Source organism: Humulus lupulus, chromosome X (genome assembly GCF_963169125.1).
Source record: "Humulus lupulus chromosome X, drHumLupu1.1, whole genome shotgun sequence".
NCBI classification, from domain to species: Eukaryota; Viridiplantae; Streptophyta; class Magnoliopsida; order Rosales; family Cannabaceae; genus Humulus; species Humulus lupulus.
In genome coordinates, this window is record NC_084802.1 from 259,702,515 (window position 1) to 259,726,276 (window position 23,762).

The 23,762-nt window shown below is 41.5% G+C and overlaps 1 long non-coding RNA gene across 1 annotated transcript; it reads left to right on the forward strand.

The window, feature by feature from the left end:
• The first annotated feature begins 15,672 nt into the window (after nt 1-15,672).
• Nucleotides 15,673-17,402, forward strand: LOC133804568 (uncharacterized). Its single transcript, XR_009878537.1, has 3 exons — nt 15,673-16,856; nt 16,956-17,023; nt 17,325-17,402. It is a non-coding gene; the product is annotated as an uncharacterized LOC133804568 (long non-coding RNA).
• The last annotated feature ends 6,360 nt before the right edge of the window (nt 17,403-23,762 follow it).

The following is a 23,762-nucleotide window of genomic DNA, read 5'->3' on the forward strand; positions in this document are numbered from 1 at the left end:
TACAAGTCAGCCTAAAAACAGATATCTTTGCTCGTGCTCTTATTGCCTGTATTGAAGTGCACGCCACTATACCCTATGTGCCCCCCAAGTGATTGAGGGTTGAAAAATCCTTGATCACTTGCTACTTGACCAAATTTGTCCGAGCAGTTACTACTCGTGAAACACATAGAATATACAAACATATTTCAGTAGTTAACCACTACAAAACATATGCAACTATTTAAACGTTGGTCATTCATCTGATGGATACCGACCAGTTGAACACTGCCCGGTATATATGTATATTTATTTTTAGAAGACCTGTTTTGTTTAAATTGTAATGACAGTTGAACACTGCCAAGTAAGAATAATCAACACATATGCAAAATTTGTAGCAAGATTCGACCACGCTGTGCGTGATCTCTTTTATTACTCGTAATAAATCAATGACAAAACGTGTCTAATAACGAGTTTCAAACAATACAAACTTAAATAACAAGTTAAGCACTTGATACAAAGCTACTACTCTATAAGTAATATTTATTGATAATATTTCCTCAAGTGCTCGCCATTCCAATAGTTCCTGATCAGCTCTTCATTTAATCGAGCAAGCTTGTAGGTGCCGGGTGGCAAGACTTGCTCAATTTGATACGGTCCTTCCCAGTTTGGTCCTAGTATGTCGGCTGCCGGGTCTCTGACAAACACCTTTCTGAGGACCAAATCTCCGACCTGGAACTTTCGATCTCGGACTTTGGAATTGAAGTAGCACGCCACTTTTTGCTAATGAGCAGCAACTCTCAGGCTTGCCTTCTCTCGTCTCTCCTCGAGGAAATCCAAAGATTATGCTAGCAATTGATGATTCTCCTCCTGGTTGTACATGGTCCTTTGATGAGATGGTGGGTCTACTTCAACAGGTAACATGGCTTCATACCCATATGCCAAGGAAAATGGGGTATGGCCAGTTGCTGTCTGGTTAGTAGTCGTGTATGACCAAAGGACTTCTGGCAATTCTTCCGCCCAAGCACCCTTAGCTCGCTCTAGACGCTTTTTCAGAGTGTCCTTCATAGTTTTGTTTACGGCTTCAACCTGCCCATTGGCTTGTGGATGGGCTACCGAGGAGAAACTTTTTGTGATGCCATGCCGGGTGCAAAAATTGGTAAATATGTCAATGTCAAATTGGGTGCCATTGTCAGATACTATCTTCTTGGGCAGACCATAGCGACATATTATATTCTTAACCACAAAGTCCAACACTTTCTTTGAGGTGATCGTGGCTAGTGGTTCAGCCTCAGTCCACTTAGTGAAATAATCCACTGTAACCACTGCAAACTGCACTCCTCCTTTCCCTTTGGGCAATTTCCCGATCAAATCAATGCCCCACATTGCAAAAGGCCATGGGCTCTGCATTTGCTTTAAGACAGTCGGAGGCGCCCTGGGCACTTTAGAAAATCTCTGGCACTTATCACACTTCTTCACATACTCCATAGAATCCTCGTTCATTGTAGGCCAGAAAAATCCTTGCCACAAAATCTTTTTAGATAGACTCTGCCCCCCAGCATGATCTCCACAGAACCCTTCGTGCACTTCAGCTAATAAATTTTTTCACTGGTCGGGTGTTATGCACCTGAGTAGAGGTAGGGAGTACCATCTTCTATACAACACTCCCTCCATCATGGTGTACCTAGCAGCTTGCCTCATAATCTTCCTTGCTTAATTACGATCATCTGGGAGGGTTCCTTGCTCAAGGTAAGCAATGATGGGAGTCATCCAGGTGTCAGTTATTGTGATTGGCATGGCTTCTTGTTCATCAATGCTTGGCTCCGCCAAGTATTCCACCGGTACTATATTCAGAGTTTCGGCATCTTTTGCACTAGCTAGCTTTGCTAGAGCATCCGTGTTAGAGTTCTGCTCTCGTGGTACTAAATTGATGCTGTACTCCTCAAATTGTGCTAGCAGATCCTTGGTCTTATTTAAGTATGCCACCATGCATAGGCCTCTTGCCTGATATTCCCCCAAGACTTGGTAGACTACCAATTGGGAATCGATGTTCACTTCCACCGACCGGGCATGCACATCTCTAGCCAGGCGCAAGCCTGCTAGGAGGGCTTCATACTCCACCTCATTGTTAGATGCATTAAATCTGAACCTTAATGCACAATGAATTCGGTGTTTCTCTGGCATGACAAATATAATCCCAGCTTCTGAATGATGCTCATTTGACGACCCATCAACAAAAAGTTGCCAAGTAGGAATTTCCTCTTTTTTCTCAGTGACACGCTCTTGCTGGTCGGGAACATCAGCGATCCCGGTACATTCAGCAATGAAATCTGCCAAAGCCTGACCCTTAATAGCAGATCTCGGATGGTACTTGATTTCGAATTGGCCCAACTCAACTGCCCATTTAAGTAGCCGACCAGACGACTCCGGCTTCTGTAAGACTTGGCGTAGAGGCTGGTCAGTAAGGACTTTAATGGGGTGTGCCTGGAAGTACGGCCGCAATTTTCGTGATGCAAGTACCAAGCAATAAGCCAACTTCTCGATCATGGGATACCAGGACTCTGCTCCTATCAACCGTTTGCTGACATAGTATACCGGGTGCTGCACTTTATCCTCTTCTCGTACTAGGGCAGCACTAACAGCGTGCTCCGTGACTGCTAGGTACATAAAGAGGGCTTCTCCATCAACGGGCTTCGAAAGAACAGGAGGTTGGGCCAAATGTTCCTTTATTGCTCGGAAAGCTTGCTCACATTCTACCGTCCACTTAAACTTCTTGCTCCCTCTAAGCAGGTTAAAAAATGGGACACACTTGTCCGTGGATTTAGAGACGAACCTGCTTAGAGTTGCAATCCGCCCAGTCAAGCTTTGTACATCCTTTATTCTGGCCAGAGACTTCATTTCTATGAGAGCCTTTATCTTTTCTGGGTTTGCTTCTATTCCTCGGGAGTTCACAATAAACCCAAGAAATTTTCCAGAACCCACTCCAAATGAGCACTTGAGGGGGTTTAACTTCATGCTGTACTTTCTCAGTATTGCAAAGCACTCCTCCAAGTCTCGCACATGCCCTTCAGCTTCCTTTGATTTCACCAGCATATCATCTACGTACACCTCCATGCTCTTGCCGATTAAGTCACGGAACATACCATTCACCAAACGCTGGTAGGTAGCTCCTGCATTCTTCAGTCCAAAGGGCATGACCCTGTAGCAATATAGCCCTATATCTGTTCGGAAGCTGGTATGCTCTTCATCAGGAGGGTGCATGCTGATCTGGTTGTACCCCGAATATACATCCATGAAGGACAATGTTTCATGACCAGAGGTTGCATCTACCAACTGGTCTATTCTCGGTAAAGGAAAGCAATCCTTTGGGCATGCTTTGTTTAGGTTAGTAAAATCTACACAAGTCCTCCATTTTCAATTGGGTTTGGGCACCAACACCGGGTTCGAAACCCATGCAGGGTAATATGCTTACCTTATAAACCCATTCTCCTTCAGCTGTTCTACCTCCTCCTTAAGAGCCTTTGCTCGATCTTTGTCAAGCAATCTCCTCTTCTGTTGCACTGCTAGATAGCTTTCATCCACATTGAGCACGTGGCTGATCACAGTTGGTGAGATACCCACCATATCCTTGTGAGACCAGGTGAAGACATCTTGATTCCTTCGCAAGAATTCCACCAGCTGTGCTCTCACCTCTACTTCCAACTTTTTTCCAATTTTGACCCCTCTGGTCAGGTCATTCTCATCTATCAGGACCTCCTCTAACTCCTCGGATGGTCCCACATCACTTTCATAATCCCCAAAGTGAGGATCAAAGTCCCTTCCCTCGCTTTGGGCAAATCCCTATTTGGTGACTTCATCACCGGATGGGGTTTTCTGCTCTTTTAAACCAAGAGTGCTCTCTTGGCCAAACTCCTCCAACATCTCTTATTGGTCGGTTACCACTGCAAAACTCAGGTCGACATCCATCTCGTCCACCTCCTCTCTCTCAGCACATACAATCATGTTGCTCTCCTTGGCCCCCTTCCTTGCTTTAGCTACTGAGTCGTTATAGCACTACCTAGCCTCCCTCTGATCTCCTTGGATGTAGCCTATGCCTGCACTGGTCGGGAACTTCATGGAAAGGTGCCAGATTGAAACCACCGCATGTAAGTTTGTGAGCAGTGGTCGACCAATAACCACATTGTAGGCGAACGGGAAGTCAACAATCAAAAACTCGGTCATTATTGTCTCATGCTTGGGAGCCTCCCCCGTCGTAACTGGCAACTTGATAGTTCCAGCTGGTGACAATCCTTCTCCAGTAAATTCATAAATGACTTGAGAGCATGGCTTCAAGTCATTGATAGATAGCTTCATCCTCTTGAAGGATGACTTATAAATAATGTTCACAGAACTCCCTGTATCGACCAGACATCTCTTCACCTTCATATTGGCAATTTGGACTGTCACAACAAGAGGGTCATTGTGAGGATGCCTCACGTGTCGAGCATCTTCTTCAGTTGATGTGAGGGACTCACTTTCGTATCTTGGGTTCTTCGGTGGTCGCTCCTCCACTGTCATAACTACGGAGGTTGATGCTGCATCCAACTCATGACGAAGGGTGCGAGCATACCTCTCCCTCGCCTTATTGCTATCTCCAGCAAGATGTGGACCTCCACATATGGTATCTAGTGTGAAGTCCACAGGTTTAGGTTGCAAAGGTGGGGATCGTTGCCGCTTGAACCCAGGATTGTTGTTACTTCCTTCTCCCTGGGTCTTCTCTACTCGATACTTCTTCAGCTTCCCCGACCGGAGGAGAAACTCTATCTCATCTTTGAGATGATTGCACTCATTCGTGTCGTGACCATAGTCTCCATGGAAGCGACAGAACTTGTTCATATCTCTTTTACTCATCTCCTTCTTGATAGGTGGGGGTTTCCGGTAAGGGACCTCTTGATGACTGGCCAAATATATCTCCGCTCGGCTCACCGAAAGAGTGGTGTAGTTGGTGAATCGAGGTTCATTCTTTGTTGGCTTGTCGTTTGGTCCCGACTTAGCCTTCTTCTCATTGTGGCGGTCAGACCTGTTATTCCCACGTTTCTTACTACCATTTTGATCATTTCCACCATTCTTGGGAGGATCAGTCGATCCACTCGGGTTGTTCAGGCCCTTCTCTCCCTTCTCAATCGCATCATCCAACTTCATGTATTTGTCCGCCCGGTCCAAAAATTGTTGTATTGTTGAAATTGGATTGCGATGAATGCTGTCCCACAAAGGACTCCGATAGATAATTCCATAAGAAATTTCCACCATCTTCCCCTCATCTCCAACTACAGTAGCTCGGTTAGCTTCTCTCATGAACCTTTGTATGTAGTTGTTGAGAGACTCATCTTTTCCTTGCTTAATATCCGCCAAGTGATTGGCGTAAACAGGAGGGGTCCAAGCAGCACTAAACTGTCTGCAAAACTCCTTTCTAAAACTTTCCCAAGAAGTGATGGAGTTAGGCTTAAACTTCCAATACCACTCCTGGGCAGTGTCGGACAATGTGGTGGGGAAGACTCTGCAGCAATAGTCATCACTCACCCCGAGCAGCTCCATCTGATCTTCGAACTTCCCAACATGCCTTATTGGGTCTGCCTTTTCTGTATAAACTGGCAGTACCGGTGCTTTGTATTTCGCTGGTGGTTGAGCTGCTCTAATTCGAGCACAGAAAGGGCTGCCACTCCTATGATCTACTGGATCAATCGCAGATGGTCATTTTGACAGACTCTGAACTGCTGCTGTCAAAGCATCAAGCTGGGCTTGGATGGCTGGGGCCACTGCTAGGGACTCATTTTCGGGACCGCCTGGTCGGGCACTCCTATCCGGCAAACCATCATCGAGTATTTCTACTCGACTGGTTGGTCGGATTGGCTCTTGCCCTTCGACCAGTCGGTCCTTCTTCTATCAGCAATGATGTCCCTTAGATCCTTCTAAGTAGTGTGCTTTCCCAATTGATCGAATACCATACTCTGAGCCTTCTTGGAAGGTTTGCTGGGTGGAACACGCTCCTTGCCACTGCGCTGGTTGGGATGTAGTGGTGGCCTTCCTGTCTGAGCTGGGCGATCTTTTCCTCCTCGATGGTTGTCATTATTCTTCTCCTTCGACTGGTTAGTGTGATGACTGTCAGCTTCATCACGCCCATGCCCATCTTTGAAGTGGGAAGTTTCTTTACCTCGAGGAGCTCTATTGTGCTCCTGCTCATGAGGTGTTTTCTTGCTACCTGACTTACGACTTCCTGACCTAGAAGTCTCTGATTGGTGGCTCCTTGAGGGGATTCTAGAGTTCCCCCTTTGAGTTGAGGCAGTGCCCGACCAGACTCCATCTTCCTCACGACCAGGTGGGTGACTACCACCCCTGCTTGGTCCGCGAGAGTGGGGTCTATCAGTGTTCTTACAACCAGCTTCTGTGGTCCTTGCTCCTGGGGTGGCCGCCACTCCAGGTGCAACTTGGGCATTGGCCCGAGTCAGCTGCGTAGCTGCCTCGAGAGCGAGTGCTGCCTCGCGATGTCGCCTATCGGCCTCCTCCTGCTGTTTCCAGATCTCCTCACTCCTGGTGTCCATCTCCCGTCTTTGCTGCTAGAATGCGACATTCTGCCTAGCCATTTCTTCAGCGAACTGTGCCATCTCCTCCTGGAAGGCGTTCATGGCTTCCGGGAGCTCTTCAACCTCTGGGGTTACATCCTCGAGCACGACTCTAGGCTCAGTTTCACGATCTTGAAGGCTAGGACCTTCTAATCTGGCAAACTCTTTAGAGGAGCCTGTCTTCTTGGAGGCTGCATTGGTGTTCTTAGGCGCCATAATATCTCAGGGACTGTCTGTCTTTCTCTTCAGGATCTCAATGAAAGCACCAAAAATGTTGACCGCATTTTTAGCCAACGACGTGAGAACGTCAAAAACGATAAATCTTCAAGAGAAAATAAATGACACAGACGATTTTGTAGTGGTTCAGCCCCAACATGATGGTAATAGCCTAATCCACTTAGAGTTATGATTATATATCTACACTCAAGATCAGATGAACCTGAGCCAACTGAGTTCCTTCACTGTAGATTACAAGAATACATGAATTCTCTCAAATACAAATACTTTCTCTCGCTAGAAAATTCAGATCAAAAGTTCAAAATTCCAAAAGTCCCCTTTATGATGCCATAAGCCTTGTATTTATAGGCTTAGGATCGCACAAATGATATCCCCCATAATCGGGATATTTTATTATTCACATTTTATTCAAATTACAACAATATTCAAAATGCAACAGTACACTAAATTTGTGGGATAAATGAGAGATTCCTGCGCATGCCAAGACCGATTCTTGTTGAAGCCATTTCTGGGAATCTTGACGTAGTCCTGCTCTATCTAGTTGATCCATATCACCTTCAATCTGGTCGGCCACACCTTTACTGGGTAGTCATGCACTTGACTGGGCAGACATGCACTTAGCTGGGCAGACATGCACTTAGCTGGGCAGACATGCACTTGACTGGTCGGACATGGCCATGACCGATCGGCCAAGTTCATGCCTGGTCGGACAAAGTCATGCCTGGGCAGGCAAGGTCATTCCTAGTCGGACAAAGTCATGCCTGGGCAGGCAAGGTCATTCTTGGGCAGACAAGGTCTTTCTTGGGCAGACAAGGTCATTCCTGGGCACACAAGGTCATTCCTGGGCACACAAGGTCATTCCTGGGCACACAAGCACGTGACTGGTCGGACAAGGTCATGCCTGGTCGGTCATGACACTTCTCAAGCTAGTCAAAATTCTTCGTCGGTCTACTGGGTTACTCCTAACCCAGGTCACCCAACCATTCCTTGCCACTTGTCATTTCTATTGCCACATCGTCATTTTCAAATTTTGGGGATAACACTGGTGAAGACCAAAAATGCCGCAGAACTCAACAAAGACCAAGGATAGATGTTTGACACACTCAGGAAGTACCGAATGAAGTTGAATCCACTCAAGTGCACTTTAGGTGTATCCTCGGGAAAGTTCTTAGGTTTCATGGTCAACTCTAGAGGCATCGAAGCTAATCCTGATAAGATAAATGCCCTAATAGAAATGAGCCCACCCAAGAATAGGAAGGAGGTGCAATGTCTAACGGGACGGGTGGCGGCCCTTAATAGATTCATCTCGAGGTCTACGGACAAGTACCTCCCCTTTTTCAATATCCTGGAGCAAAAAATTCGCTTGGGATGAAGAATATGAGGATGCTTTTGTCAAGCTGAAGGAACACTTAGGGAAGCCACCCTTGTTGGCAAAACCTAAAAGGGGCGAAAGGCTATACTTATACTTGGCAGTATCCGAGCATGCCATAAGTGCTGCCCTGGTTAAATGAGAGAAGAAACACCAGTGTTCTACGTGAGTAAACGGTTAGTAGATGCGGAGAACCGATACCCAGAGATAGAGAACTTGCCATACGCGTTAGTTGTGGCTTAAAGGAAGCTGAGGCCCTATTTCCATGCCCATGCGATTAAAGTACTCACCAATAGCCCTTTAAGGCAAGTCTTGCATAAACCTGAAACCTCAGGGAGACTGATGAAGTGGTCGATCGAGTTAAGTCAATTCGACATTGCTTATACCCCAAGGACCTCCATCAATGGGCAAGTGCTCGCAGACTTCATAGTGGAATTCACCTATCGACCAAATGGAGGAGGAGATAAAGAAGAGGGATAGTCAGTCATAGAAATAGAGCCAAGGAGTTCTGAGGAATGGAGCCTGCATGTGGATGGAGCATCCAACGAAGGAGGATTTGGAGCAGGTATCGTGATGACTGGACCCGAAGGACACAGGATGTACTGCGCGATACGGTTTGGGTTCGAAGCCTCGAACAATGAGGTAGAATACGAAGCGCTTCTAACAGGGTTGCGGTTGGCCCAGGGGCTAAAGGTAAATCATCTACACATCGTTAGTGACTCACAGTTGGTGGTATTCCAGGTGAAGGGTGAGTATCAAGCGAGGGGTCCCAAGATGGTTGCATACTTGGAAAGGGTAAGAGGCTATTTGGGGCAGTTGGTGGAGTATAGCATAGAGCAAATCCCGAGAGAGAGGAATACCCATGCTGATGCCCTCGCGAAGCTAGCTTCCACTAAAGATGGGGATACCCTTGAATCAGTGTGTAACGCCCTACATCCTTAGAGCCGTTACTAAGTGGGTTTAAAAACGTGCTTTCAACTCGCTAATCAAGGTTTTAAGTCAAACAGTGTAACTAAGCCATAAACAAAGGAAGAACTTTAGAAATAATTCCATTTCAATGAAAATCATAAAAGTTTAACACTTGGGATCCCAAAATATAGTGTAGAAATATTTAGAACTTATAAACTAAACCAAGTCGACTAAACGACAAAATCTAGGTTTATTTACAAATATCTCCCAAAATCCTCTGGCTGTGGCAGCCAGGCTGGCCCAACATGTACACACCGCCTCACGCCTGCTACACTCATGGTCAGTTGGCTTTCTCCTTACCCTTACCTGCACCACAGAGCATCTATGAGCCGAAGTCCAGCAAGAAAACCCACAAACAGATAACATATGTGTTATCCCAAAAATTTGAAAAGATGATTTGGCAATAAAATTGACAAATGGCATGAATTAGTTGGGTGATCTGGCTTAACGGTAGCCCAATGCATCAGTTAAAAATTGGACTGCTTGAGAGGTGCCATAATAAGTTAAATATACCCGACCGAAGAGAATATTTGGTCTAAGGGTTGCTTGGCTCAGACCCCGGTTTGAAGACCCTAGTGATTGATTTGAAACCAAGTCCAAGAAGATTGAAGGAGGGGTTTGGATTTTGGTTCAAGGGATAAAAAGCAACAGGTCCGATCGGACCTAAGCTTGAGGAGCCTCTTGATATTTTGGCTCGAGTGTGTTTGAGGTAAACCTCTCAAGGTTTCCTGGGTATTGGCTCGAACGTGTCCAAAGAGAGTAACTAAGGGAAAGAGGTCCCGTGCAGGCCAAAGTTTGGGACTTAAGTTTCAGTCAAGGGGAAGGCCACATAATGGCCGATCGGATATGCCATGGAAGAGGTATGCTTCGGCTTGTCCGAGGTGAGAAGAAGGAGGAAGGTTGGCTCGGACCACCTTGGTCCGAGGAGAAGATTACAAGGTCCGATCGGACCCTGGTTGAAAGAGATAGGCTCGGACCACTTTGGTTCGAGGAGAAGGGTGTCATGTCCGATCGGACATGCCATGGGAGAGGTGCCTTGGACCATTTTGGCCCGAGGAGATGGCATGAAGAAGATGGCTCGGACCACCTTGGTCCGAGGAGAAGGCAGTTGTGTCCGATCGGACAAGTCATGGAGGAGCTTACCTCGGACTTGCCCGAGGTAAGGGGCAGAGGAGGTGGGCTCGGACCACCTTGGTCCGAGGAAAGCCAAACTTACATGACCTTTGGTTCGAGGAGAGCCATGCATATACCACCTCAGGCCCACGGAAAGCTCGGAGGAGTATTCAACATGCATGTGAGACTACGTCGAACTCCCCGAAACGACTTCAGTGAGAATTGGTCTAAGCACCCGGGAATCTCTCACTCCTCACTCGAATTTAGGGATCAGTTGTATTTTAAACATTTATTGTAATATAAATATAAGGTGAATAATAAAATATCCCTATCGAAGGGGGATATCAGTTGAGAATCCCAGGCCTATAAATAGAGGGTTAGGAGGATCGTAAAAAGACTTTTGGCAAATTAAGAGTTAACATGTGTTCTAGAGAGAGAAAGTGTGTTTTTCCTGAGAGAACCCCTTTTTTGTATCCTGGAATATTTGCATTGAAGAAACTCAGTTGACACTGGTTCATCTGATCTTGAGTGTGAATACAGTAATAAAATCTCTAAGTGGATTAGGCTATTACCGATTATCGGGGCTGAACCACTATAAGATTTCGTGTTATTTACTTTCATTGATAAAAACTGTCTGTTATCGTCTATAATTCTCTTGAAGGCTTGTCGTATTTGACGTTCTCACGTCGTTGGCTAAAATCACAGTCAACAATATGCAACACATATATCAAGCATATAACAGGCCACCAATGGGCTAAACACATACGGCCTAGCCATCCCAAGCGTTTACCATGCCCTGGGTTTTCGGTCCACACCGTGAGGATATCTCAGGTATCCTTTTAGGGACTCGCCCTGGCAACTCGCACTTCACGTGCTCAATGCTGCTCCCAGCCCCTTGCCGTACTCGACCTTGCACTCAACGTGCCTAATGCCATTCCCGGCCCCCTGCCAACCTCGGCCTACACCGTTCCCGGCTCTTGCCGATCATTCACATAATAGCATTCATAGCATAATAAGCAAGTACATAATTCTAGCAAATTCAGTTAAAGGGCTACGCCATGCAGTTCAAACACATTGGGCTCAGCCCTGCATACCAGTTCTAATCAAACACATTGGGCTCAGCCCTGCATACAAGCTCTATGGGAACAAGGGTTTTCTTACCTGAGTCCCAAGCTCTCCGAGCATCGATGTCCCGAGCACAGTCCTCTAACTTGAGCCTTGCCGAAACGCTAGTCACAACACATTAACAATATCCATCCATCAAGTTCTAATCCAATAAATAACTTTGAGCCATAACCCTAACCTTCGGGACCTTGAATTTTATCAATCCGGGTGATAAAATCCATCCCGAGCCTTAACCATTGAGTTCCCAAACCTAAACACCCCAAAAAACACAAACTAGCTCTAAGAGCCACGACCCTACCCTCAAGCGTCGCGGCTAGCCTCGAAATAGGGGCTAGCATCCCACTGACACCCACATGGGTCGCGGCGTGCACACCATGCGCCGCGGCGTGCATGAACTTCTCGGCCTCTCATGGCCGCGTGCGGACACGGGCCGCCGCGCGCCCATCCTAGGGCCGCGGCCCTCTCCTCCAAACCCAGAATTCTTCACCAACTTTCTATATTTTCCTCAAGCAAATTCACCCTAAAACTTAGCTAACAATCCTAGATAATTAACACAAACATTCCAGATCAATATCAACATCAAAACCCCATTAAAACCTGCTCCAAAGCTCAACTAAAACACTCAAGACAGATCAAACTTAACCAACATGCAAACTCTAACAAACCAGCAGCAAATCTAAACATAATCTTCATAATTAAAGCTTTCCTTTGCTGAGCTTTGTAACGCCCTACTACCTTAGAGTCGTTACATAGTGAGTTTAAAATAGAAATCGTGCTTTTGGGCTGACTCTACGTGGTTTCTAAAACCAAAAGTGTAAATAACCAGAATTTAAGGCTGTACTCTTTGAAAATGTTTAGTTTCATTGAAAACGTTAAGTATCAAACATCTGGGATCCCAAAATACGGTTTACAAAATATTTACAACTCAAAAATAGATTTACACCAGGTTAACTATCAAAAGAATGGATTAATACAGCCATTTACAAAAAAATGCCCCCAACCAAAGTAGTCGGGCAGGCCGAACATGTACGCGCTGCCCCCACGCTCTCCATACTCATGGCCGGTTGACTGACTCCTTGCTTTTACCTGCCACACAGAGCACCCGTGAGCCGAAGCCCAGGAAGAAAACCCAAATAGTACATAACATATGCAAATAATATAGCTGAAGGACGGAGTTGTGCCAATAGACAAGAGGGATGCTCGAAGGCTAGTATATAAGGCAGCCCGATACACCTGGTAGATGGGATCTTATACAAGAGGTGATTTTATGTGCCATTCTTGCGATGTGTTGATGAGGAAGAGGATGTGAAGGTACTGTATGAAATACATGAGGATGAATGCGGCAACCATGTGAGTGCACCATCCATGGCTCCAAGAGCCATGAGGCAAGGGTACTACTGGCCCTCCATGGAGAGAGATGCAAATGATTTCACAAGGAAATGTGACAAATGCCAGAGGCACGCTAACTACTCCCGAAAACCCCCGAATGAATTAACTAGCATGACCAATCCTTGGCCCTTTGCAATCTGGGGGATAGACTTGATTGGCGCCCTTCCCCCAAGTAGAGGTGGAGCAAAGTATGCAGTAGTAGCCGTAGATTACTTCACCAAGTGGGTTGAAGCGGAACCTCTAGTAAAGATAACGGCCAAGCATATTACCACCTTTGTAAACAAATTCATTGTCTGCAGATATGGAGTGCCCTACAAAATTATTTATGACAACGACACCTAGTTTGAAGGGGAAACATTCGAGGAGTACTGTAGGGAAAGAGGGATAAGGAGAATTTTATTGGCTATTGTGCATCCATAGGCCAATGGGTAGGTGGAGGCCATTAACAAAGTCCTTTAGAAGAACTTAAAAACAAAGTTAGAGAAGATGAAAGGGGCTTGAGTCGAGGAGTTACCTAATGTGCTTTGAGCCTACAGAACCAATCCACGCACAACCACTGGAGAGACCCCTTTCTCCTTAGCATATGGATGTGAGGCTGTCCTCCCGATTGAGATGAAGGTTAACTCCTACAGGATACAGGCATACGAGGACCAGGTCAACCATGCGGCAATGGCCAAAAGCTTATACATGCTAGAAGAAAGAAGGGAAACGGCGCAAATGAGAGTGGCGGTATACCAGCAGTGGGCAGCAAGGTACAACAACTCGAGGGTGCGAGAGAGAACATTCAAAGTAGGTGACCTAGTATTCAGAAAAGTACTCCCCAACACGCGAGACCCGGGGGCGAGCGTGCTTGGGGTGAACTGGGAAGGGCCATACCAAGTCGCTCAATACATACCACCAAACACCTATAAGCTGGCGCGCATGGATGACACCATTATACCTCGAGCATGGAATGCGGAACACCTCAAGAAGTACTACCAGTAAGACTTCCACATCCGATGCAAGCAGTATCTTTGTTTAGTTTGTTGCATGTTATGTTAGCTTCGAAGACAAGAATCAAAGAGGTTGCCTAGATAACCTCCCAAGTAGATGCAAACTTTTCAATATATCGTTGTAACCTGCCTACTATGAATGAAACTGTTCACAACTTTGCATGTTATTTTTCTTCTCTATGCGAGCATCAACCAAAGTGCCTGCTGAAATAAATTTCACCAAGCACTTGGGGGGTAGGACAGGAGGCACAAGTATAAGCAAAAAAAAAAATCTCTTATATTCAAAAGGATTAGCTACCCTTATGAATATCAAGGGAATATTTTAAAATGCTGACCTCCAACCAAAGGCTAACACCCCAGGGGGTGAGGCCGTAAGGAAGGAATCTCCCAATAAGTCTAGAACGACCATTAAGTCGGCTAGCCGAAAAGGGTCCTACAAGAGACCCTTGAAGAAATAGTACTATATATAATGACGAGAAGGACGCTTCTCGCAAAAAGTAACAAGTGCGCGCAAAGAATATGTAGTGACCCCAAGAGCCCAATGGGTTAACATGTCCTTACAAGCACTACAACAAAAACCTATTTCCATAACACAAAAATTTAATACTTTTTAAAGAGTATTATAATAGGTAAATAAGTATATAGGTGTAGGTGGGTTTTGGCGCCTAATTTTTCACCCACCAAAAAATTTCCCACGGTCCCCCCCAAAAAAATTTCACACGGTCCATTAAATATATAAAAATTTGTTTTTTCTGAATAAGTAAATAAAAAAATATGATCCCCAAATCTCTTTCTCTCTCCCTCCATAACCGATCTTCTCCCTTTCTCTTTCGCTTGCTCGCTGCCAACCACTAATTGTCGCCGTCGTTCAAGCACCGGACCAGGAAGACAGGTGATGGGGGCCTGTGGCTTGGGTCATGTGACAAGGAGGCTCGACTCGTGGGTCTCCGGCGTGGCTCACTCGTGGGTACGACGGTGCTGGCGATGGTGGGTCTACGGCGTGGCTCGACTCATGGGTCTACAACAACTTCCCTCCCCATGTTTCCCGTCACCGACCGAAGAAGCTCGTGCCTTGAGCGGCTTAATTCGACGCCTCATCCAACAACGTAAGTGCTCATTTGAGCTGAGGATTTTTTCCAAGCTTCAATTTTTATGGGATTTTTACTTGTTTAAGCAAATCAGGTCGCCATTCTTGGAGGGTCGGTGGAGTTTCGAATTTGGGTCTGGAAGCCTAGGTTTATTGGCTTCCTAAAAATTTTACAATCAAAGTTTTCCTGTCATCAGGTAAAGTATTTACTTCATTAATGCTTGCTTGTTGAGCACATAATTTCTGCTAAGCACAATAGTTATTTTGATCCATATTGCAGTAGCTTTTTCAGAAACCATTATCAGACAGTGTCAGAGATGCTTAAGAAAGGAGTTCATGTTTCAGCCATATTAGGATTGATATTTAGTTAAATATAATACTACTATATTTCAGTCACTACACATTGTATGTATGTATGTATGTACGTGTGTATATGGTTTGTCTCTGTTTTCTTTTGATTGATTTTTAGTCATTTTATTCAGCTCTCATTTTGCTCATATTTTGTGGAAAAGTTTGTAATTATTATGTATTAAGAATATTAGTATTAGTAATATTATTATTATTGTTATTACTTATTTCAATTCTGGGTTTTTGTTTGCAGAATTGAAAAGCTTTATGGTGGGAAGGCCTATGTCAACCTTCGGATACCCGATGCTGACACTGGCACTCGACAGAACATCGATCTGGTTCTCCTCACCAAAGGGTATGCAAATTTCTTTCCCAAAATTATAAATTATAAATAAAAACCTCATCTTTATGTTCTCAACAGTGCTCACAAAATTCAACTTCACTGCTAGTAATTCCAACTTCACTATCCAAAATATAAACAGAAATGGTGGTCGCTCATTATTGTCTTGAAAATTTGGGTACTTAGTACTCTGCTCTGCACTTCATTTGTTTATGTGTTAAATTGATTATTTTGATAGTCACATTATGTTTCTTTGATTAAGTTAGATTCATAGGATTGGAAGTAGGTGTATTTGTTGGGAGTTCTTTGATTAAGGCATACTTTGAAAATTGTTGTATTTTTGGTGCAAGAATACTGTTTGATAAAATGTTTCAAAGAGATATTGTGTTAGAGATAAAGAAACATTTGAGGAAGCAACAACAAGAGGCAGAGAAAGTTCAAAGATGTTGAAAGAAAGAAGAAGTTGAACTAAAAAGGCAATGATTTCTTTTGGTTGCTCTCTTGATATGTTAATATTTGCTATTATGATGTTATTACTAAAGGAATTCTACCCATATCAAAAGTTAATAATAGAGTTATCAATGTGGACATATATATATAGTGTATTTGTGTTAATTAATGTTTGTAACGATTTGTCTGTAAATTTTTTAGTTTGACTGCTTATGATGGTCTGTATTGCTTTTTTAAAGTATATTACTAAGCTTTTAAATAATGCCTTGGAGGTGTTTGAATGAATGATTCACTAAGATATATGTGAATAATTTCTTATCAGTGAGGAAATTGGATTTTTGGCCCTGAATTTTTTCTTAGCGTTGATTATTTAAGAGTCCATAATTGTAAGTGTTAGTGTAAGACCCATGTATTTATGCTCTTTAGCTATAAATATATATAAATGGCTTTATGAGTGTGAATGAGGTAAGTTTTTGTTATATATAGTGGGATGTGCTCTGTTCCATAATTTTTCAAATATTGCTGAAGAAATAGTTACAGAGTCAAATTGGACCAGTGAGTTAAATGATTTCAAGGAAGCATCATAGTATCACTTTTATATAATTAATTTATGATGTTCTGAAAAAATTTCTGACCATAGTTCATACTTATTATATAATAAATTGCCAAGCTTTTACATTATTTTACAAGTAATTTATATAAAATAAATTAAATGCACTTCTTTATTTGTAACTCCATATTAGCTTTAGATGTCTTGTTTAGTTATTCCTCTTTGAAAGTAAATGGGTTCAATAGAAAGAGATTGTGGGTTCTTTATCATCAGTATATCAACCACAGAGACCTCTTCTAGAGACATCATCAAGTATGTTGTTGCCTTGTATAGTTTTGCATTGTTTTAAAGGTTTCTATAATTAGCAATTTTGCATTTCTCATATGATATTATGTGAACTTCCTTTTGTAGCATCTGTCGATTCAGCTGCAACTGGACATGCGAGTGGAGTTGATTGGCAAGAAGAGGTTTACCAGAAGGTAATATGACTTTTTCATCAAACTAATTCCACCTATCAAGCTAGGATTCTGTAGCTGTTATGGAAGTAATTAAGATAATTGTGGATGACCAAGAATGTGAAACATACATGCAGTAATAAACTATAAATATCTGATTGGGAGGATAAAAAAACGATGAAGACATTATGTGAATGATAGAAATTATGGTTGTTATTATATTTCATAAAAGCATGTACTATGTAGTTGACTGATGCATGTTAATTTAAGTTATTGGCACCTGAAAAAGTTAAAGTTAACTGTTTTTTTTTCCATTTGTCGGCAGATCAAAACAATGAAGGAACTGTAGTTACCTGAACTTCATGAATTGTATCAAAAAATTGCTGGCAAATTACAGCAGGTACGTTCTCATTTTTACTTACAAGGATCTGTTAAAAAATATATGAAATTTAATTAAAATAAACAAATTAATGAAAACCCATAGTATAAAAGTAGAAAAGGGAAAGAAATTGAAACTTTTTTAGCTTAAGTGAACCTTTTCTTATACTGTAAGCTTACTTGAATGTATCTTTGGTATACTATGATTTCCTTTTTGGGTCCTTAATTCTGTATTTTCATTTTGGTATATATAATAATTTTAGAATTGGGTTGTGTTCTTGGATTTATTTGCTTGGTGTTTTTTCTGTTCTCATTTGCTACTAAACAAAATACAGAAAGTGGGCTTCTTGGGAAAGCTTTGTTTCAGTTGCTTTTACTGTTGTTAGCACCATATAGTTATGAATGAGTGAACTCATTGGACATGAAAAATGTTGTAAGTTGAACCTCAAGATCTAAGAACCTGTTCACACAATGCGACACAAACACAAATAATAGAACAGAAAAATAAAACTGAAACGTAAAGAACAATGAAAACCAAGAATTATACTGGTTCAACTTATAAAAGCCTACATCCATTCAGTCTGGAGGACCACCATGAAAATCCACTATCAAAGTCAATGAAAATACACCCTCACAGTTGAGTGATAAGCCTCATAATAAATCTCACTATACAATCTGCACTCAGTTATCCCAAACCCCCAGCACAACCATGGAAGCACTTTCTCAACAGTTGAGTTCCAGAACTCTCAAACTCACAACAGCTTTGCACTCTTTCTCACGGGTCAACAAGTTTTCTCAAAATGACTTGTGTCCCTCAAATGAATAAAGCTCTAGCTTTTTTAATAAAGGCTTTCCTAAATTAGAAGCCAAGAACCATTGCTCTGCTTCTTGCCTACTAAAACAGGCAAGTTAGTTGTTATTTTATTATTTCAGGAAATGAGACTTTGAAGCTGTTTGGTGTTATTCGTTTCTTGTTTGCAAGAGAATCTCCATTCAAATGTTTGGTGGCTATGTGTCATTCAAATTTCTATTCCTGCTTGTTAATTTATTGGAACATATATAATACAGTACTAATTGAATATATATATTGTTCTGAGAACACTCCTTGCACTCATGTCCATGGTATATATAGTTTCTCATTGTTTTAAACATTGATTTATGTTTTTGCTTGTGTATTTCTCTCTTGTTTTGGACATTTAGCATTAGCTAGTTAGATTAAGTTTATTTTTCATTAAAAATATTAATTTATAATAGAAAAACTTGTTTTAAATAATTGTGTGAATCTTTTATAATGTTATCTAATGGTGATCATATTTTATTTTCTCTGTTTATGACATTAAATATGTTTTTTCTTCTTCTATTTGTTTAGTGTACATTATTCTATATTAAAAATATCCCCTTTCCATTTTCTTTATTGTGATTTTAAAATAAATTTTAGAAGTTATGGAACGATTGGTGCCAATTACCATTTAGCTTTCATTCATATTTGGGCTTGCAGCAATATTGAAATAACAACCACATGGAACTAATGATTTGATCTGACCCAATGATTTTGATCCCTTATTGGGGTGCTTTTGGTGCATTTTTCATCAACTAAAACTTGTTATGGATTCACTTATATGGGTATTTTGGCTAACAGTAAGCAATATTGAAGAAACTGGGCTAAAACCTTTAACTGATTAAAATGCTACAGAAATTTTTCAGGTGCATTTTTTTTATTATGATTATGTTGGATAATAAGCAAGTGTAGATAATTCTCTTATCTTGTTGGTACATATTGACAGAGTTTCAAGTTCTGCAATCAATTTTAGACCTTATGTTGGATAATATATATACATAATTTTAGACCTTATGTTATAAGCTACTGCATTCATACATATATATTTGGATATAATTGTAGATTTTCTATCTGTTATAAGTTACTGAATCCATACATATGCAGGTTCTGGCTACTATACATCTCATTACCATGATTTGAAATTTGTGTACCACAAGCATATTGCTGAAATATCTTGTCCAAATGTTTCTTGTGTGTAGTTAATTTAGTAATACTTTGAATTGAGATGTCATGTTTTATTATGTATAGTGGTGGAGGAGATTAAAAAATGTTTCATTGTAGAAATACCTAGCTAGCTTTAGAAGATTTTTTAGTCTTTTAACAAGCACCATTCTAAAGAGTAGTTGGACATGAGCTTGTGCTTAGATGAGTTTTTGTTGACCCTCTAGTGTCATATGTGGTCTTTAAGCATTCCTCTATGAATTGTATATTTGATCAATTTCCCACTTTAAAACTCAGTGCCCTTTTTCACTTTGATAAGTTTGACTCTTTTATTTTTATTTTTATGGATGACTTTGAATATCTTCTAAGGAACTAGTAAGTATATTTTGAATTTCTTCGAATGAGTAAAGGAGTATGGTTTGTGAGAAACTAGATGTGCTTAGATAATACTATTCCCACCATGACCGTCCAGACCTCAATAATTTTTGGTAAGTATATTTGTTTTTTCTGGTTTTAGTTGGTAATTTCGTTTGTTTTCCTCTGCAACTAACTGAGCATATATATTTCATTTCCTAACATCTAAAACAAAACATGGATAATGGCAACTTAGGTCACTTGGGACAATTGAAAAGTTCAGATAATTAGAATAAAGAAAACTAAATGTTTACACAGTCTTACAGTAGTTGTAATGTGGCCATTTTAGAGCCATGGAATGTGGTTCCATGTGGATGCTGCATATGCTGGAAGTGCTTGTATATGTCCAGAATATTGCCACTACATTGATGGTGTTGAAGAAGCTGACTCATTTAACATGAATGCACATAAATGGCTTCTGACAAACTTTGATTGTTCTTCACTCTGGATCAAGGTATGTGAGTACCATTAATGCACAAAAAAGGCTTCTAACAGTAGTGAGTTTGATTTTCCATGCATTCTGGTACATGATCATGAAGAGAGAGTACATATATTGCAGCAATTATCTAACTTGCAGGTCACTTTAATGTATAACTAGTCTTTTGTGTGTGCTGGTTTTATTACTTTAAAATATCATTTCACTAATGCTAACTCTTCTCGCAAATGGACAGAGCAAATTGAAGAATGATGCAAGAAGTTGATCAGGATAATGTGAGTATTTCTCTGATGATTATTCTGTTACTACACCAATTGAATGGCTGTAAATTAAAATTCAGAGATTTAAAGAGTTGTTTTCATTGCATAGGGCATATGATCATTCAAATTTTATTTTGAGCCATTAGTTGTTTTGTTTTGCAAATATCAAGATGGACTCATTAGAATTTAAGATCTTGTTTCTGTGGTTGAATTTACTTTTTCTTGAATTTCTTGAATTACCTGTGTTTTGGGGGTAACAGAAGTGTTTGTACATTAGTAACAAGGTTTTAGTTGCTGGCATAGTCTGGTGGCCATATATTTTCCCAATGTCCCCACTCAAGGGCCTTAAAAACAGAAAGAGGTCTTAGATCACTATTGGGTTCCATGACTATTAAGTTGATTGAGTAATCAAGATAATGATTTAGACAAAAGATTTATATTTTTTAATCAACTGGGGCTCACTTTTGTGTTTGGTGTTCATCAGGGTTATAATATACATTTCTTTCATCCTTTTTATTTATCTTTTATAAGGTAATCTAATTTCTGTGTTTTATGTTAGTATTTGATGTTGAATTGGTCCACTGTTAAGAGTGCAAGTTCTTACTGTATGTCCTGAAACAAGTTCTAGCTAGTGATAAATCATAGCTAGAAGTTTCCAGGAGCATTTTTATTTTATTGTTTTTCTTTATGATTTTGTTGTATAAGAAGTCAAAGTGTGATTCTGTTTTTATTCTTTAATTTATTTGGGGATATATTGACAGAATTTAGAGTTCTGGAATCAATTCTTCCTCACATACTTTTTGATCATTGAGAATGATATATTTGTTATCTTGATACATTTCACAAGCTTTGTTTTAAGTTGCATGTTTTGTTGCTTCAGTCGTTGTTTTGCATGGTAGTATATCTTGCTATACCCTGCTGTTTTGTCAAGTTTTGGAGTTATTACAAATTTAATTTAAACTTTATATGCTTACAGGTGGAAACTAGCTTAAGTCTTATGTTCTTAATAATAAAAGGACTTTTTTTTACAATGTGCAGGTATATTGAGATGATTTCTTTGGAGCAATTCTTGACAACATTTGTAGTTGAGGTCTTTAGAATGGAAGAATGTATTTCACTAATTTTTGTATACATTTCTTGTTTTGTATTTAGTGATAAAGGAATTTGAATTGGGCATAAATTATGTTGTAATATGATTTCTTAAGCCTAGACTAGTAGACTAAATATTGTAATTACATTTGAGTAATTAATAAAAATCTATTTATGTTACTTTATTTGGCTTCAACTTTCATATTTGTTTTCCTAGTTTTGTGTAAGTAAAAAAAGATTATGTTTCTCTAAAGCTAATATAACACATGTGTTATACTATAGTGTAGTATAACACAAAAAAAGTGTTATATAATCGACTATAAATAACATAATTCAACACTTATTTATATATTAAAATAACACAGAAATTGTGTTATCATTGACAGTACAATAACACATCTGTATAATACTGATAAAGTGTTATGTAAAGTACCCTGACCTATGATAACATAGTTGGTCTTAACACATCAGAAAGTGTTATTGTATGTTTTGATAACACATTTTCGGTGTTATTAAAAACATTTTCTCTTGTAGTGAAGTATAATCAAGGTGCACTAGAAAGATTATCATCATCAGATCAAGGAAGAGATATGTAATCCACAAATAATAATAATAAGAGGGGCTTACCAAAGTCCCTTAAGTTTGATGAACACAAAAAAAAAAGAGAAAGGGGAAATAATGTGAGGGATTACATAGCAATGACATACATAGGCTGAATACAAAGGAACCTACAAATTTCCATCCTGACCTTTCCACTCAGAAATCTTCTCAACGCCATAATCTCCAAAGGGAGACAGGTCAACGGTGGGGTTGGTCCTCCATACAGCGTGCAGCTTGCGCTCGACTATGTGATTCTCAGCATTCACAAGCTCAGCCTCGAGCGCAATAATCCTCTCGTTTAAAGTAAGGATGGTAGCCTCCAGCTGGGTGTTGGTGTGAGAGGTTGATGCAGCCTGGGCTAAAGTGGCGTCCCTCTAGCAAACTGCCTCGGTCAGTTGACTTGACAAGACGTCCTTTGCCGCCTCGGCCACCGATAGGTTCCCCAATGCCTCCTCGAGCTCGCGTTGTAATCCTTGGGTTGATGAGGACTTTGAGGTGATCAGCCGATGACTCAAGATAGAAGCCTAAGTAAGGGCAAGGACATAGAATAAAGCCTCGAGGGTCAGGGAATATCAAAACAAAATGAAAATATATATATATTTATATATATATCATAAATGAATAAACCGAGTATCTCGACAAATACCTACAAGGAGGCTCGCATATAGGCGTCTTCTAGCTCAGCGTCAGGGACATTGTGCAGAGTTCCCCACTCGTCTTTGGGAAAGTTTCCCAGATGATGGCTCATGGCTTCCCCATACTGGCTAGCCAGAGGATGATGCATGTGCTTGTCGAGGTATGCTTTGGTAGGGATGGGGATCGAGAAGGTCCTAATCCATCCGTAGTGGTGCGGGGAGCAGAGGAGCGCAGAGTCATCTCCTTAGGTAAAGAGGCGCCTGAAGACGTCTGCCCATGACGCCTCCCCGAGGGTAGAGGAGCCCCAGCAAAAGAAGCAATGACGAAATTCCTTTTAGACACGGAGGGGCGGGGGACAGAGGCATCGAAGGAAAACTCGCCGTTAAGCATCGACGATGGCGTCTGAGAGGTAACACCGCCAGTATGACCGTCATCAGCCATGCCCCTAGCCCTGCCGATGACAGAGTGCAAGCACGAGTATTTCTCAGACACCACTGTCTCCTCAACGTCCATGTGATCGCCCGAAGGGTAGACATAGTCCCTATCAGCTACCTCATCATAATTACCTTCATCGTGGCCGTATAGCCACGGATCCGCAGGTTCAGATGAGGTAGGGCATGGACTCGTAGGTTCGGGTGAGGCAGGGCATGGATCCGCGGGCTCAGAGGAAATAGAGCATAGAGAGACGGTTTGGTCAAAGGTCAGCAACTTGTACAAGTGAAGGTTGCTCTCTGTAAAAAGGGCGCAAGCTTGTTTGCATTCACCCGTCAAGGCCAGGATTTTCATCACTCGGTCGCGAGCCGACGGTTTCAAGGTGGAGCCAACAACCCCTAAGAGACCTGCCATCAAAAGAAAAGAAATAACTACAGTTAGAAAAACCATAGAAGAAAAGCCGAGTAAAAAGAGAAACCTCTCATGTATGAAATCAAAGTGAGAATAGTCTTACTTGGG